This window comes from Ceratina calcarata, unplaced genomic scaffold (assembly GCF_001652005.2).
Source record: "Ceratina calcarata isolate Rehan_Ccalc_2016 unplaced genomic scaffold, ASM165200v1 scaffold148, whole genome shotgun sequence".
Classification (NCBI taxonomy): domain Eukaryota; kingdom Metazoa; phylum Arthropoda; class Insecta; order Hymenoptera; family Apidae; genus Ceratina; species Ceratina calcarata.
Genome location: NW_017135985.1, coordinates 79,238 through 96,252, shown reverse-complemented (window position 1 = coordinate 96,252; position 17,015 = coordinate 79,238). Strand labels below are relative to the sequence as shown.

At 40.8% G+C, this 17,015-nt stretch overlaps 1 long non-coding RNA gene across 1 annotated transcript in view; it reads left to right on the top strand.

The window, feature by feature from the left end:
- LOC113465187 (uncharacterized) overlaps positions 1-15,681 on the top strand; it is a 124,817-nt gene extending 109,136 nt beyond the window's left edge. Inside the window, exon 3 of the long non-coding RNA XR_003390029.1 lies at positions 15,411-15,681. This is a non-coding gene — a long non-coding RNA (uncharacterized LOC113465187). The remainder of the gene's footprint in view (positions 1-15,410) is intronic.
- The last annotated feature ends 1,334 nt before the right edge of the window (positions 15,682-17,015 follow it).

Here is a 17,015-nt window from a genome sequence, read left to right as displayed (position 1 = left end):
AAAATATTTAGTGTTACGAAAAGAGTTTGAACAGTTCGTTAATTACATTACCGCAACTACGTTTCCATTAATTAGTTTATTACTAGATAAGAAAGTATCGTTTCAGTAATTATCGACGTATTTTTATAACTACGGTGCGCGCTTATCTGGTAGATTTTCATACCGAAGGAAGGCCGGCGCTTAAATCGAATAACCTTGCCGCGAAAAACAGGCGGCAATCATATGGTTCGTGATTATGCAAGGGGTATAATTGAATTAGAATTTTCTAGGGATTTGGGAGCGCTTCTTCCCATAACCGCGGAGGAAGGAAATAGGGTAGTTTTCCTCCATTATAAAATCAACTAAAACCATACGTGACAAAAAGGAGAGTGCCGGCGCTCTTCTCGGAATTAATTTAATCAGAATGAAACGAGCGCCGCTAGCTGTATCTTTAGCTTCGTAACAATAGTCTAGAATTGAGTGGACTTGAGATAGTATTATGCAAATCGAGATTTTTCTTGCGGCTAGGTATTAGTTATACGTTTTTCTACCCGTATCCGATTATCTATTTATCCTCGTCTCATTTTTCGTTTGTTAGATTTACTACAATCAAATAAAAGTACATAATTAATTTTGATTTCAATACTATATTTTCAACATACGATTATCTTTTGATAATTGTATTTTACACATATAGAGTTTGAGTATAATACGAATATTAAAGTCGTCAAGTATGAAGTGTATAATTTCTTCAATAATTTAACTACAGACAATTAGTTGGTGGGTAGTCTAAAATAATACAAGACTATCATCTTGTTTCTCGAAGGATATGGGCAGATGGAGTAAAATTTGCTGAATCCGCCAATTTTGCTGTATCTCATCTTTAATCTCTACTGATTATCGCGAAACGTTTCGCGCGACGTCGGTCTTTATCCGGAATGTATGTTCGTTAAAATGAATAGCGTCTCGAAAACCGAATCTTATCGTGCATCGCTTTTGACCCATCCTCGATCCTACTTTCTTTACGACATTGAATTCTTCAGCGACGACACTCACCGATTATGCGTTGTTTCTGACATACAACTTTATGGATATCTTACAATCTTGTCAATGTGCACAATAGACAAATTCGGTGTAAGTACGGAAAGTATAAATTAGTTGTATGTAATATGTGCAATTTATAAAGGTGCATAATTGTATATTGATTATTATATCGATTTTCTAACCAGTAGGTCAGTCAAAATAATTTGGTTATTGGAATCCAATATAAAGTAACATAAATGTACATGTATTAGAATAATGATATTAATATGGCTTTAAACAGTCAATTTTAAGTATTATTCTTGGAACTGAAAACTTCCTACAAGAAATATCGTCAGCCGGGTATCTCTTATCTCCGTCGCAAGGTCTCGTCCACGCGAAACTCAGATTGCGTGTAACCCATAAGGTCAGCCACGGAGTACATTAGCGAGGTTTAAGGCATGAATGAAAAGGGCTCCGCGTTGGGTGGTTTGTTTCGCGGTTGTAAGGGCCGCGGCTGCCACAGCCAGAAAAGTTTACGAGCGCCTCTCATATCTTCAGCGCCTTTTCCTTCGTTTTTTCTCGCTCGTATATCAGCTGGTGCGGTTTCGAAATTATTTTTATGCCCCTTCATCAAAGCCTGGCCCGCGTGACGACGCGTGTGCGTCGTTCTGCGTTTCACGAGCTGAATACCGGTTTCAAAATTATGCAATCTACGGCCTTTTCTTTATTGATGAATCCGTTTTTTGAATTAGTGCGTAAATCATGTGTGTTCCCATGAGATATCCTACTTGATGTAATAGAACAATGGTGGCATAATTTAAATTTAGATGATATTTAAGAAAAATTAGGATGACGAGCAACTAGCATTGTAGAAGCTTCGTATGGTTTGAACGTATGAGGTTTTGAGCTCTGAGGACTACATGTTACAAAATGTGAAAGTATTTTGAACGTTCCTGGTTGGCTCGTTACTTGATTGAAAAAATAAAACAATATATAATCATCATTGGGAACAATGTTATTAATAGAAGAATTATATTTATGTGTCCTGTATGATTTGTATTATGTACGTTCTTACTGAATGGTATTCGCTACTAGGGAATAAGAAATACAATCGTGAAGGGTCGATGGAAAGGAAGGTCCTTTCTTATATCGTCACCAAGGATTGAACGACGATTCTCCAGGCTGTCCCTCCTTTCATCTGACACATCAATGGTCGTAAATAACTTCGATTGCTCGAATCTTTATCCTCACAATGTTTCGAAAGGATGGAACGAAGAAATCAATGGAACAAAACTAAAGGAGGAAAAGTGCTGAAGAATAATTTGTATTGATTTATAGTTTTCTTTATTTTTTCACGATTTCTTAGGTGAAATTAAATATAACTTATGTTAGCTTTACAATTCTTTATTTATTAACTGATAAATGAAAACCAACTTCATGTATGTATTTGATCAATTACAATTAGTACATAATATACAGTGAAAATAATTTACTAGGTATAAAGTAAAACAATTAAAGGATTGAAAAGTGTACCAATGTGTGTAATTGAGACAGAAATGTAGTTTCGCCGTGTTTCGTTCGGTATAGGAGAGATGTAAGTGACGTGGTACAAAGATCTACACCGATCTTGTAAAGAGAGAAACAGCATAAGTGGGGGCTCGTGCGTCTTCCTCGGTCCTCGGATCGAAGGGTTCTTCAGCGTGTATATATCGGAGCTCTCTCTTCAGGGTATCACGCTGTTGGAGGCATGTTGATTTATACGAACGGCAAGATTTATGCGGAAGAACCGCGCGATTGAGTCGCAACACGGCGCCGAGTTATCGCGAGTGGGTAGAAACGACACCGCGAGGAAGGAAAAGGTTGAACAGTCGAGAGGGGTTGAATCGAAAAAACAACGAGACGCTGACTGTGTATCGATCGACGCCCGCGCAGCATTATTGAAGAATTTACGAGCTCCCAAAAATATTTTATAAAACTTGTTTGGGAGAGGAAGACCCACACTACTCGTTCACGAACGTTTGGTCACTTTCATGCTATGAACAAAACATATGGAATAGTGTAGTCCAATGTACATTTCAATTCATCATGGTTTATCATACACGTAATTATTTATAAACAATAAAACAGACGTCACACTCTGTCACACTACGGGATCATGACTCAGGTTTCACTTTATCTTTAGTTAATAATGCTAACTTGTAGATTTGTTTATTACCAATGTTTTGCAATTATTACAACTGTAAGCACATTCGTCCTGAAACACTACCAAGCGTTTAGCGTTATACGTAACTACGGTTGTTAACGTTATTAGTAAAGAAGACACAGCCACAATCGTGTTGCTGCGATGAAACGCGACCAATGGACGGGCACCGTACGCGAGGACCGCAGGTCCGTTTATTGGCGCTTTTACGTAACCGCAAGGCAACGACTTAAAGACGCCGACAAAGTCTTTTAATAATTGCAATTAGACCGCCCCTCGATAATAAATATCAATTAATATGGCACCACTGAGTAATTTACACTATACCGCGCTCACCGCCGCGTTATCTCCACGGTATAAAATCTACTTAAAGCGTTACGCCACTTCCGTCCGTGGTGCGATCTTAATTTTTCATAAGCAGGAAACACGACAGTGGAATCCGATTTGTCTTAATGGAATTGTAGAATCGAGAGAAACCAGTTACGAAGGATGAAGTATTGCAAGATGAGGTACGATAACATCAATAACAAATAAGATACAAGCAATCTTATATAATTACATATCATCTTTAGCCGATGTGCGGAATAATTATGTGCGACAAAGAAAACACGAAAGTTCCCCTCAATAGAAAATGCTTGAGAACAAGCAACTCGATTTCAAGCTTGTCCAGTTCATTCATTTTCAAGCTTTTACTTTCAATATCATTCGCGTTAAATCGTAACTACAAGGAAAAAACAACTTAACGAAAGAGGTATCTTCCGAAAACCGTAAATCCGAGAGATACGATGTCGGTTTCTTTGACCTGCTATCGGACCAGGAATGATGGACGGCCAGAGATATCAACTGACCAAGGTAATACCTCAAAACTACAACAACAGTGTACCCTTTAATGGAGTCGATAAGACGGCCGGGACCTCGATTATTGGTAGCTATTACTTAGTGACAGATAAAGCGAGACCCGGATGGATATTAGTAGCAGATCAGTGACAAACGATTTATCGATATATCCTTCCTGCTAAGAATAGTTCTGACCTACCTTTCTCTTAACTGGCTGTTGCTATATCACAGTTCCTTTGACTAGTCGACAAACTGGCTGATACCTTCGAGACTAATAGTGCTTTCCAAATGAATTTTTCTCTGTTCTGAAGAAGTTCCTAAATGCCACAGCCATTTGATCTAAGAAGGGTTACCTTTTTAAATATGTGATAATTTTATAAAGTGCTGATAAATCACCGAAACTGTTTTCGTTGTTTGCTCCATCTTAGTTATTAGAAAAATTCAATTATTATTATAAAACGTTTTCAATACGTGAGGAAATTCTGATGTTCGATGTTTGTCTTCGGTCGGCGATAATGGCATCGTTAAGATACTCGAGGAACCGAAGAGCGACGCGGAGAGGTAGGGTCGTTTTAAAATTACGAGGTGTGATTAAGCGCGAGCAGGTAGATTCGCATGAAAACAAACGGTCCTTAACGCCGGCAATAATTTTCCCCGTTGCGATTGGTCGCCAAAAATGATATTAAAAAATTAGCCGTAAGATTGCCACGTTTGTCATCGGGGCCAGTAAGCCGCAAAGGGTCACGAATTAAGTCTCGTTTTCACTTTTGAACACGCGAAGCCGAAGTCGAAGGTAAGAACGACACTCCGATTGAGGGACAAAGAAGAGGCTAAAGGGAACACGAGACAAGAAAGAAAAGGAGACCACCGTTTCGCGGCACCGGACTGTATTTTATCCTGATGTTCGAACGTTGCGTTTGCTACATGCCCTATAATGAGGAAACTCGGATACGATGAAGTAATATAGGTTCTTTTTTAGTTACGTCGGACTGAAATATTGTCGCATTTAGTTCACCTTGTTGTATTTCGTTAGTATCGCCTTGCACGAGGCCCGACAAATATCTTCAATAACTAACCGAGGGAGAATAAGTTCTCCAGTTTTCTTTCGTATATGTATTATTAGATATAAATCTACTTGACACTTGTTAGGAGGGAAATATTGAAGCTATATAGAACATTATACGTGTTGAAGTTTGCATAATGTTAACTACATATATTCGTATTAATTAAAATCTGAATCTTCATGGAATGATAAAAGAAGTCGGTAACATCAACAATGCAAGATTGAGAATTAGGAGACGAAAGGAAGAGAAACGAAAGGCAGAAATCTTGGAGATGGCAGAGTACTCGGTCGGAGGTGGTGCAGCATCAGGCTGAAGGTGTTTGGACGGGGGAGAGGAAAGCGGATGGATCGGCAAAAAGGAACAGACGGGATCTTTATCGCCTTCGGCTCGTTCAATTCGCATAATAAACAATCCTCTCCGGGAGGAACGGGACGAGTAACCGGAACATATCTCGGTCCCTGCGAAACCGGCGACAAATAAACTATTATCGCCGGCGACAAGTTCTCTCACGCCTGTTTCATGGTGGTAGAATGGTTCGCAACAGAGTACGTATATAGGGTCGGTTGAACGAGTATGGAGTATCGTGGTCCCGCGATGGGACCTTCAAGGGCCTGCCCCACACACCGACAAGCGTGAATCAAACGTGAACCCGCCCAGGAATGCTTTACGGACATCGAAACATTGCAATGCTTTATGGTGGTCCGCAGTTGAACCTGATTTATATAAGTGCATTACTGCACCGGGGATGGCGAGAGGGGGACGGGAACGCCGGAGAAGACGATCTATTCGTATTCTATTGGTTTCCTGGACCTTCCAGGTTGCCGCTCGAGATTCGAGATATCTCTCAGGCCTGTGGTCATACATCAAGGTAACCTATGTATGTATGTCGATATTTATGATCATGCCCACTCTTCTGATAACTTTATCACCCACGCTAAACCCATTGTTTTATCATTATTGCAATTTTTATCAGGCGCTATTTCTATTAATAGAATAGGATATGATAAAGTTTGACATTGCATGTAAAAATTTTATATATTAAACGAACGTGTTGTTATATAATCACAGCAAATAGTCACCAGCAATCTCGATTTTATTGCACATATTACGTTTAAGAATCAGCCATTTAACCGTGGTTTTATTGAAGAATATTACGAGTCGCCCCGTTCGAGAGGTCATTGCCAATTCCAACGACCTTCCGATTCTTAGCTCGGAGTTTACGTACATACATGTAAACTCTGGATGACTCGCACACTGGGATCCTCGGTATCAGACGTATTATCGCGTACGACATTACCCAGGCTTTGACTAATGTCCTCGAACGAATGCCTACGCTTCGCCGATTTATAATGGCGGTCAACGAGATGTGGACAAACATCGGGTACCAATATATTTCAGATTATGGCTAAGTCCAGAGCTCGGCCAAGAACTCCCTCTTCTACCCGGTACACTTCTCCTCGACTGTGTAGGGTGCGGAACCTGGTACCGGACCAACATCAGAAATGCATCTACAGTTCTCCCTCATGAGATCTTTTATGATAATGCCCATCGACAGTACTAGTCACGTATGTGGATCTAGTACTTTTTCGTATTCGCCTTTCACTTTTCAGTTACTTATTTCTGAATGAATATTCAGCAGCGTATGACGCTCGTTACATGTAAAATTTACTTTACTTCGTTAATTGATTCCAGCAGAGTGCGGCAGATTATTTATTTCTTATATTGCAATCACTAAATTTGGTACGTTACTATGGAAGAATAGTATGATCATTTAATCGAAGAAATCCTGGTTCCAACGAACGTTTACTCGGGGCAATTTTAAGCAAGAAGTGGGGCAAAGTTCGTACGAAGATGTGGAGTATCGGGCTCAGTTCTCGAAGCGTCTCCGGTCGTCCTGTGAATTCGTAAAACGAGGATTCGTAAAACGAGGATTCGTGGTATCCACGAGACGTTCGGCTAAACGGGGAGGTGGAGGAAGAAAAGGCCAAGGGAGGAGGACGCGACGATGCGGTGTGTAGGAAGGAGGATAGCGGAAAAGAAGCAAAAGAGTCGAAGGTGGAGGAAGAGAAGGCATGTGTCCCAAACGACGTATGCACGCCGAGACACGTAAACGATATATCAGGGGGTTAGCCACTGGGGACGGACGGCCCGGGCCATCTTTCTTCTACTTATACGTGTGATATTCACATGCGCAAACGTGATACACTCTATAGAGAGATCCACCGGCAAATATCCACGACTGCCGCTCACGGCAGCACCGAGTGCTCTCGTGAGCTGTAAATGTATTAAGGTTTGACGACCGTGGAGGGACCCTTTGACTCGGGGGGTGCACAGGGGTTGTCGGATCTTGTGCCTTACCCATACTGTACGTGCTGCATGCTCGGAACTCTCCTTGCTCTACCGTCTGGACAGAAGAACAAGATCGCTTCACTTACGAAATATGTTCAAGAAGATGTACGTCCCAGCGAATTTATGTAACAGTGTTTGCGTTAGGTATTTCTTGTCCGGGTACTTAAAACGTTAACATCATCCGCTTTCGCCAATGGCTCGTGCTATGAGAATACAATTTCGTATACAATGATGTCTTTTCTTATAAAAAGGAAGCTGAGACAAAATTATGTAATCAATAGTGTACCATATACAGATTTAATGATTGTAGAATTTTTATTACAAAGTACGGTAGTACTCAACATTAGGAATATCAGTTTAATGATAACTGATTAGACGTCGGACGGAGATTTATCGGGCGCGTACATTTTTTAATTCCGTGCAACGTCGAACAGGTCGGTGAAATAGAAATACATAGAGTTAAGCATCGGGACGTCGTCGTTGAAAGTGCTGGTACGTCGGCTCGTTTGTATGCGCGTGCATTATTACGTCCTTATATTATATCGCAAAGGTACAAATGTCCGTACGTATGTAAAATTCCTAGCTCCGGCCGCGTAGAGCCATAATAATATCTGTGCTGATAAATGAGACACATAAACGTACACGTAGGGGATTCCCCTTACCCTTTGCACCCTTTTTCTGTTGCTGCTGCTGCTGCTGCGCTGCCGCCACCACCGCTGCCGTGCGACCACCACCCTCGCTGCTCGCGACACCTCCACCTCCACTCTTCTGTGTCTTGGCTTATTTCAGTTCCGCGGCGACGTATTACGAATTTTACATTTTACAAACGGTTTTGTTATTTTTCTCGACACGCCATTCTTTGAGTTTCACGATGAAGAATGACCATATCGATGTTATCATTAAAGTTTGGTAAACAGTTCCTATAAAAAATTAGCTTTACTGATCTACTCTTTTATTATTATAAAATCCATTAGTAAATTAAATTGTAATACTGTGATGGCAAAGTATTATAAACAGCCAGCTTTCCTTATAAAAGACAAATAACGGATATACATATAAACTTAGCTGATAAGTATTGAAGAAGCATGGGAATAGTATTTCGTGATCGGATCAGAGGAAAGCTTGTGAAGGCGCAGTGAGGAGAATTCTTGCTCGTATTAACATTCTCCTGCATTTGAGGAAGGGTAAATACGGTCGCGTTTCGTGATCAGGATTCGTACGCGACAATCCGGGAGCCGCCGCTCTGCCGCGCAAGGACAGATTTTCGGATTCGCCATTCCCGTTAATGCGATTCGCCGTTTCTAGCGTGGATTAAGGGGAGCTGTCGTAAATAACGAAACGTCAGTCGATGTATCACCGAGGAATTCGGATCCTATTATTATTCTGGCCGCGTCCCGATCTGGTACGGTGTCGGTCTTTCACACACGCTTCTCTCCGCGATGTAGCTTTTCATCGCGACGCTTCTCTCCGTGATCAACGACTGAAATCTTGGCGAACGAAAATCAGTCACAGAGATTCCGCGCTGTTTTACAATGCAACACGACGCGACGATGAACATTAATCTGGTGGAAATTTGGCAGACGCGTTTGTTATTTGAAATTCGATTTATCGCCCACTTTCAATAAAATATTCGTGAATATTTTGTAGAAGTTCGCGTTGTCACTCTCAACCAACTAATTTTATTTCGCCAGCTTGTGAATTCACAGGATCATTGATAAGTGTCACCGGTCCCGTCGACATCGTCGTTTCTTTCTGGTCGATGGTTTTCCTTCAGTATCGAGGAAGGCCTGGTGAGCCATGCATGCACTGTCAACCAGATCTTTGAAGTCGGCTGAAATACGAGTCGGTACCAAAGAGCATCGAAATCGTGAGAGGGGGTTGGCGTGGAAAGATGCTGCAAGAAAGAAGGGGCAAAGGGATTTCAGTCAAAATACACCGTCTTGGTGCGCCGCTGCCCGATAAATTATTATCTCCGAAAGATTAGTTCTGATGTCGCGACCCTCATAAATATCAGTATATTTTTGTCCGGTAAGCCGATTTCCTTTCTGCCGATGCCTTCGAAACGTAGAGCGGCTGCTGCCGAATCGCGCGAAATCCTTTTCTTCCATCTCCTTCTTTTCTCGCGGCCGATCCTCCCCGTGGACGAAGAGCCTTTATAGACCGGGAGATTAAACACGCTTTTCGTGTTCCTTTTTAATTTTGCCACTTGTATTCGTGCGGGCTATTTTCAGTAAGGTAAGGCCTCATGTGTCAACGAATCGTAGCCCTGAGGTAATCGTCCGAGACCAAACTGCTTTTCGATTCGCATCACGTTTCGACATTCCACTTATTCTTGTTTGCTTTTTTATCTATTTCCTATATAACGTTTAAACAGACGATTCTTTAAATATTAATCGAATTCGACGCTATTTCAAAACCACAGTAAAATCATATATGTATGTATTTTCTTGATGCAAAGGAACTTCGTAGCATTTAAACGCTATAAACTTTGCTTCCCACAATACTCACTATCCAGGAAGAGATAGTCCTTTTGAATAACCCATGAATCCTCGATAAAGCGAACGAAAAAGTCAGCGCGGAACGCAGCTATGTGGAGGGAGTTGAATTCGAAACTGTATAGCGAAGAGAGTAGCATAGTAGAGGAATTGACTTCGCGATCGCGAGGAAACCGGCGACAAAAATTGTCGGCGCGGCTCTTTCCCCCGTGGATTTTTCGTGTCATCTCGAATTGGTATGCGGCATAGCCTTCCAACAATACGACAATTTATATGGATTTGGAAGAGTCTTCAGCATCTCTTCGGATCTGGTACCTCGAGTTTTACCTTCCGCTGTATTCAATGGATCTCCTCACCCTTCTCTCTTCTCTGTCTCTCTTTCTGTCCGCTGTTCTCTTTAACCCTCTATTTTTTTCTTCTTTCCTTCCCGCCTAACGGTCGGCTCGCTCTCTTCCTCGCACCACTCAGATCGCTCTGCTGGGCATCAGCGAGGTTTTATCTCGCATTCAGAGACTGCATCGTCCCTCATGGATGGATCGGCAATCCTCTTTAACTCTCCGCTTCCCAACGTCCCTCCTCCGCCGCTCAACGTCGCGTCTTCCTTCTCTCTCTACTTACCCCCTTAGTGTGTGCACTTCTCCATCTCTGTACTCCCGCCGTTCTTTTTCCTCCGAGTCTATCCAACCACTCGATGCGAGATTATACCGCGGCTGGATACTCGCGAAAAATTCGCGGATTCAATCTGTGTCTCGAGCGAGCGCGCGCGCGCGCGCCCACGCACACATATGCCACGCACGGCACCCATACCCGAGATCCTTCCTGAATTTTTTCGTCCGTTTACTACTGCCACCGGCCTCCGATCTTATTAGACGTCTGGAAAGTACGCCCGTTCCGGTTTGGCGGCTGTTCGTAAATGATCTCAGCATAGATACACATTTCCCCGTTTTGAGAAAATTCTGATTTCAGCAGTTTGACAAAATTCAGGCAAAAATTTGACCCATTATTTAAAATGTACCATGTTGTAAATATATTTTCGCACGCTGAGAAACCAGTTGCAAGATTATATTGAAAATGGGAATTAAGGTATATCAAAAGAATTTTCATATTATTAAAATTATGCTTTGACTGAAAATCATGCTGTGAGTTTATCTGAGTTGAGAGTCACTGAGAGCTTATCGCGGCTTTGGGTACTCATCAAAAGATGGCGATGCCTGTACTATCAACTACCGCAGATGTGTATTTGCATTTCAACTTCGCAAGCTGTAAGGACATATTAATTGTTCATCGTTTTTTACTAAATTAAAATTAAACTCTATAATTATGCTTTCTCGTGAAGTTTATTCGTTGGACATTAATTAACATGAAACACTTAATAGAACGCATTTCTCTACTTTATGACATTTTGTAAATAAATACGCAGTCACAATAAAATTAATTAAAGGAATCGCAAGTTGTAAATAAATTGGGAGTCTGCGAATTGTGAAACTTCACTTCAAATATTATGCATCGAATGTAATATTTTGCAGATTAGGAGGACAATGTTCATTTTATTAGTTTAAAAAGAGGATCGTTGTTTTATTTAAATAACTGTATGGTTACATGAATATATTGTATGAAGTATAAATAATACCGTCTCTTAAGGAGCGAAAATTACGCAAAGATGGAAACAGAAACTTTTACATGAAGAAGTACGTATTCCTATACATCTCACTTCGATACATTAGTACAAACATGATGTCATATTACCACTTGATAACTATCTATGAAGCAAACGTTTTGTTCTGAAAACATTGTTTGCAGCCTATGAAATAGACTTTAAGTACTCGTTTCTACCGATGCATTATAATGTATTTTTTCGGATATTCATTGATGTTGGAAATATTTTTTAGACACAGCCAGGTTTAATGTATAGACATAAGAGAATAGATCAATGTATTTCTGTTGATCCCATAATCAAAAAGAGAAAACACGTTCTGGAGAAGTTTCTCTCTCACGTCTACGTCCGACAGCAAAAAAACGAAACTCTCCCATTTATTTTATTTCTCGCCTAATCTCTAGTTTCCCATTTGATGCACTCTATGCTCACATATCTATGGTTTTAATGGTAATGGTGGATCGACGCGTTAAGTAAGGAAAAGGCGATCGTAATTTGTCGCTAGCTCATAAATAATCGACGCTAAACACAACAATGGCAATTTTAAGCCGTTTAAAAAAACAAAGGGCAATTTCGAAGCTATATTCCTTTACGTTACACGCATGTTGGAGCTACTATATCAGTAGGCAAGCCGAAGACGAAGCGGTGCGCGGTGGGGCGAGTTTACGATGTAACAGCACAGGCCGGCTGATCTGCGAACGAGATTGGGCCTGTAATTCAGTAGACCGATATTTACGATATTTATTGGCCGGGCGAAACAATGGATCGATATTGTTTTTCGATTGGCCGTTCTTTGTGTTCGTACACGCTGCGCGGTTACACAGCGGCTGGCGGTTTATTGTGCGGCATGCGCACGGCACGCAGAGTGTTCTTGTATGGAAAACACAGACATGGACCGTCTGTGTAGAGCAAGCCCTCGGCAAAGCGACCGGAATCTTTATACGAACGGACATAAATAATATTTAATATGACAGGGAGAAGCGGCGCCGCTTTGTGCGATATATTTGGCATAGAAATGTCACCGATCGCGTATCTTACTTTCAAATAAGATCGCGTTCTTACTTTATCTCTACGCAGCAGCGGATTGTGTGCCGAGGACTCGCGAACGCGCCATCCGTATCGACGAGCATCTTTTTCTTCTTCCACGCGATTTTAAAAATGAGAATAGAAGCAGACACTAAATGAATTCTAATATTCTATAACCGTAACAATTCCTGTCTGCTTTTTCTAAGAAATACGTTCCATAGTTGCTTCTCATTTTTCATACATATCATCATTATCATCATAGTATTTTCGACAGAGTTTATGTATCGACGAATTCTATCTTACTATACTCATTTGTATTTCTTACTTTTGTTCTAGTAGTTAGAACTAGTAACAGTCTTTCATGACTTTGATTCAGTACAACGCAGCTTAAAGTAAATACAGTATAGGCGGACGGAAAAGGAAAACGACAAAGCGGTTGGCGAACGATCTGGCGTTGTTCGTCGAATCTCCGATCGGTTCAAGATCGTAGCCCCATAGTTTGCAGCGGGAACAAAAGACGTATCGTCCATTTGAATATCAAATTTGATACCGCGGCATAGCTCTTTCGCGTATCGCGTTATCCATAATCGTATTCAAATGAAGATCACATAAGGTATGCTCCGTTTTAACGGTGGTTAAGTTCATGAGGCGTCCCTCTTTCTCTAGCGCGGCTCGTGCACCCCTCGCGCCGCAACATGTGCTCGGTCGTCCATTGGTCGCGGAAGGGTAGCTGCGTTCGGTGACGAACAATAACGATAAACCGTATAATGGTTGAAGTGCGATAAATGTATGTACGTAGGCAGCTCTAGGAGCGAGCTTCCTGGGAAGTCGGAGCGCCGACGTAGAATATTATAGAGGGGATAGTGAGAGAAAGACAGAAGGGAACGAGAAACGACGGAAGGAGGAGATCGAAGCTGGGATTCACATATGCATACAATTGATACAGATATACCATCGTCTTTATATACGTGTCGCGTTATTCTTGCTGCTGCGCCGTATAACGTACCAGCATAACACGGCCAGGAGCCGGACCGAGCGGAGAACTTCTCGTAGTAAGCAACAATACGATAACGCTGCTCTCATAGATTCGATGTTAGCCGGCCGAACGAACCAGACTACCGGGTACCCGCGCGACCGTCCTCCGCCGCCTTATTGCGCTGACTATTCGCGACAGGACAGGTTCGCGTACATCTGTTCTTGTCATAACGAGTGATTTAGGGCTGGTCGCGGGCATTGATCTACGCCGCGCGACGGCGTATCGACCATACCAGCCGGATCTCGATGGAAAAAGACGGGAGGCGGTGTCCCAATGAGAAACGATACAATGTTTGTTACTATTATTAATCAGTATTCGTTCTACATTTTTAACTTCAGTTATTTTTTGGATATATTTACGTAGGTTAAGAAAAAAATTACTACACAAAATTGTTTATAAGAGTTTACGTATAATTTTACGTATTTCTATTATATTAAGTTAAAGCGATAAAGAACGAAATTTTAAACATTAGGTGAACAATATTAATTGCTAATTGTTTCACCATATTTCGAAAATGTTTTTCATCGTAATCTATGTTGAGAAAGAATATAAACTCATGTACAACGCATGGAATAACCAATTCTGTGTGATTTGTAACTATTGCTGGATCTGTTCGTGATAATAAAGTGGCAATGAGGCTTGTTACCGAGGATAATTAAATGAGAATCGTCATGATGTCTGTGCATAAGTGTTAACGTTGTTGGCACGCAGTTTTGTGAATCGTCTATTCAGAAGCAAGTAACACATACATACTTTGATCTTCCATGTTCATTACATGCATTACATGAAATGTTTTATTATCTACGGAAATTACAATTGAAAACAAAAATTATCATTGGATATTTGTAAGTCATACACCTGTTCTAATCATTGATTTTAATTTATACAATATAATTTACATGCTGCATATTATACTTGTATATTTATATGAAGATGCACTTAATATAAGTTATGAAAATATTGAAATTTGCAAGAAACAGGTAAGAACTAAGATAGAATATCAAGCAAATTTTATTTAATTTAGATGTGTACAAGTTTTAATCTCAGCATTTTTAATGCTTCGTGAGGATGTCTGTTATTAATAAAAAATTAACTACAATTCTGTAATTTCTTTTCACGTCCGTAATATTTTCATAGCACATTATTTATTTTTTGGTGTGTTATTTACGTTTCGTTGGTAATGTTAAATTGGATCCAGTATAAAATTTATCTGACGCAAATATAAAACTTAATCCTCGGCCTCGTAAACATGAAAAATTTCTATAAATCAAGAGAGCTTCTTTTAATAAAGCGCAAATTAACAGAACCGAACCGGTGTTTTCGTAATGTTATATTTTCCTGCCTTGGTTGTAAACGCTGTGTAACATGAGTCCCTTTAACTCAACCCCTAAGAAGTACGCAGTAATTTATGCTTGCGTTGCAATTTAATTAATTCCACTGCACACATGAGAAATGAAATTAATTAGTGGAAAGAAGTGATAAGTAACACAGACAGCAACATTTTCCTATAATGCTGTACTTGTTAACTCTTTCAACTTGATAACTTGAAATAAGCACTTGCATAAAAATACAGTACTAATTATGTGATATTAAATGATAAGAAATTAACACGTTCTGTTGTAGTTTTAACCAAAGCTTGGAAGAGATCGAATGCTTCTCGATCGAACAGTAATGTACATCAAAGAACAAGCGCAGAAGCTAACAATAAGTAGATCCAGATGTAAACGAGATGCTTATATTGTTGCAGATCCATTGTTAGACTCGAGTGAGATGAGAGGTAGGCTTGGCCACATTGGTACCGCCTACTATATAGAATAATCTCGACAAGAAAGGACTTGACCAATCTCGTCCTGCCCCACCAGGTAGCGATCTTATACTCTTGGACACGTGGACTCTAAAGTGAGCCGTCGCGGCTAGTTCTTTTCTATACGAGAGGTACACGCTTTAATCGTTTCATCTGTTTTACGCTCTTCCACACTTTTAACTTGACTGTGTTCTCAAGATTCTCGAGACAATAATGATTTGTTTTGTTCTTTAAGTAACTCTAATAAAGATTTAATAAAAACAAGACATTAATATTCTTGTACAAATGGTTGTTCAATAAAACTTTGAATGAGAACACTACTGTGTCGAATTTCTCATAAACGCAACGGAACGTATTCTTCGAGTAGGTAAACGTAAATATACGCCACCTGAGTTATTCGTCTGTAACGAATAGCTGGCATTAGTTAACAGGATATCAAAAGGATACCTTGAGCCAGGCCACCAAGGCATCAAGACCCCACCCATTCGATGGCCGGTGTAACATCAGGAACGAAACCCTACCGAACACAATGCCTCGAACCTGAGACTCTATCGCGATATCATCCGGTTATAAATTGGAACACAGCTTCGCCCTGGCATTATGATGTCTCTAATATGTCTTTTTCCTCTGACCGCAGATCGGCCGATCTCCGAGTCGATCACCAGCCGTAATTCGGTTCCTCTAGTATTTCGCATGCCCATAGAATTATCTGCAATTTCCTTGTTACGAAATCGATCATATATTATAAAATCACACTATGCCTTAAAACTGATAAGAATAAATAATGAAATCCAAGGAGATTTTGACTGCAATCGCTAACTATTAAATAATTAGGATTCAGAAGAGAAGACTAGCTTTGTTATATTTTTGTTATTAGAAAATGGAAAACAGTTTGGGAGCATAATTCGAAAGACGAATGCTCTGTGTTCGTCAGAGTCAGCAAATTGAACGGAGGAGAGGAATAGGAAGAAGGTGAGGTTTGAAGATCTGATGTTGCACGCGTGGCTCGTGGTCGAACACTTTTTGCAGACCGGAGAATATTTATGGACAATCCAAAGTGGCCTGGAGTTGCAAGATCCTCGACCTCTTCCGCCGACCAGGAATTATTCAAAATCCTTGCTCGTGCGACTGCTCGAGATAAATAACGTTCACCTCCTGCCTTCACCTCTTCGCCCCTTATTCAAACTCGCTTCCACCTCTATCGGATGTTTCGTGTGGGTGAGCTCTCGGGGCTCTCCGTTGTTGGATGTTTAACATAACACGGGCAATCATTTATGCGTGGCGAGCTGGACAGCGACCCCATAATTTAGACCAGTGGGCAGAACTAGCTTGCAACACTACCCTGCGATTGGTCCCATACGGGGTGTACCTCGTAACCTTGTACTTGAACGCTTCTTGGAATACAATTTTCTATATTCTTTTCCACTCAGCTATCTTCTCCTGCACAGCTTTATTTCTATCCTTACGTATGGATACAGACGTAACTAAGGTCCTCAGTTAATGGAATATTGAATTTTATATCGTGGAAAGAACACAGTGACTTATTAC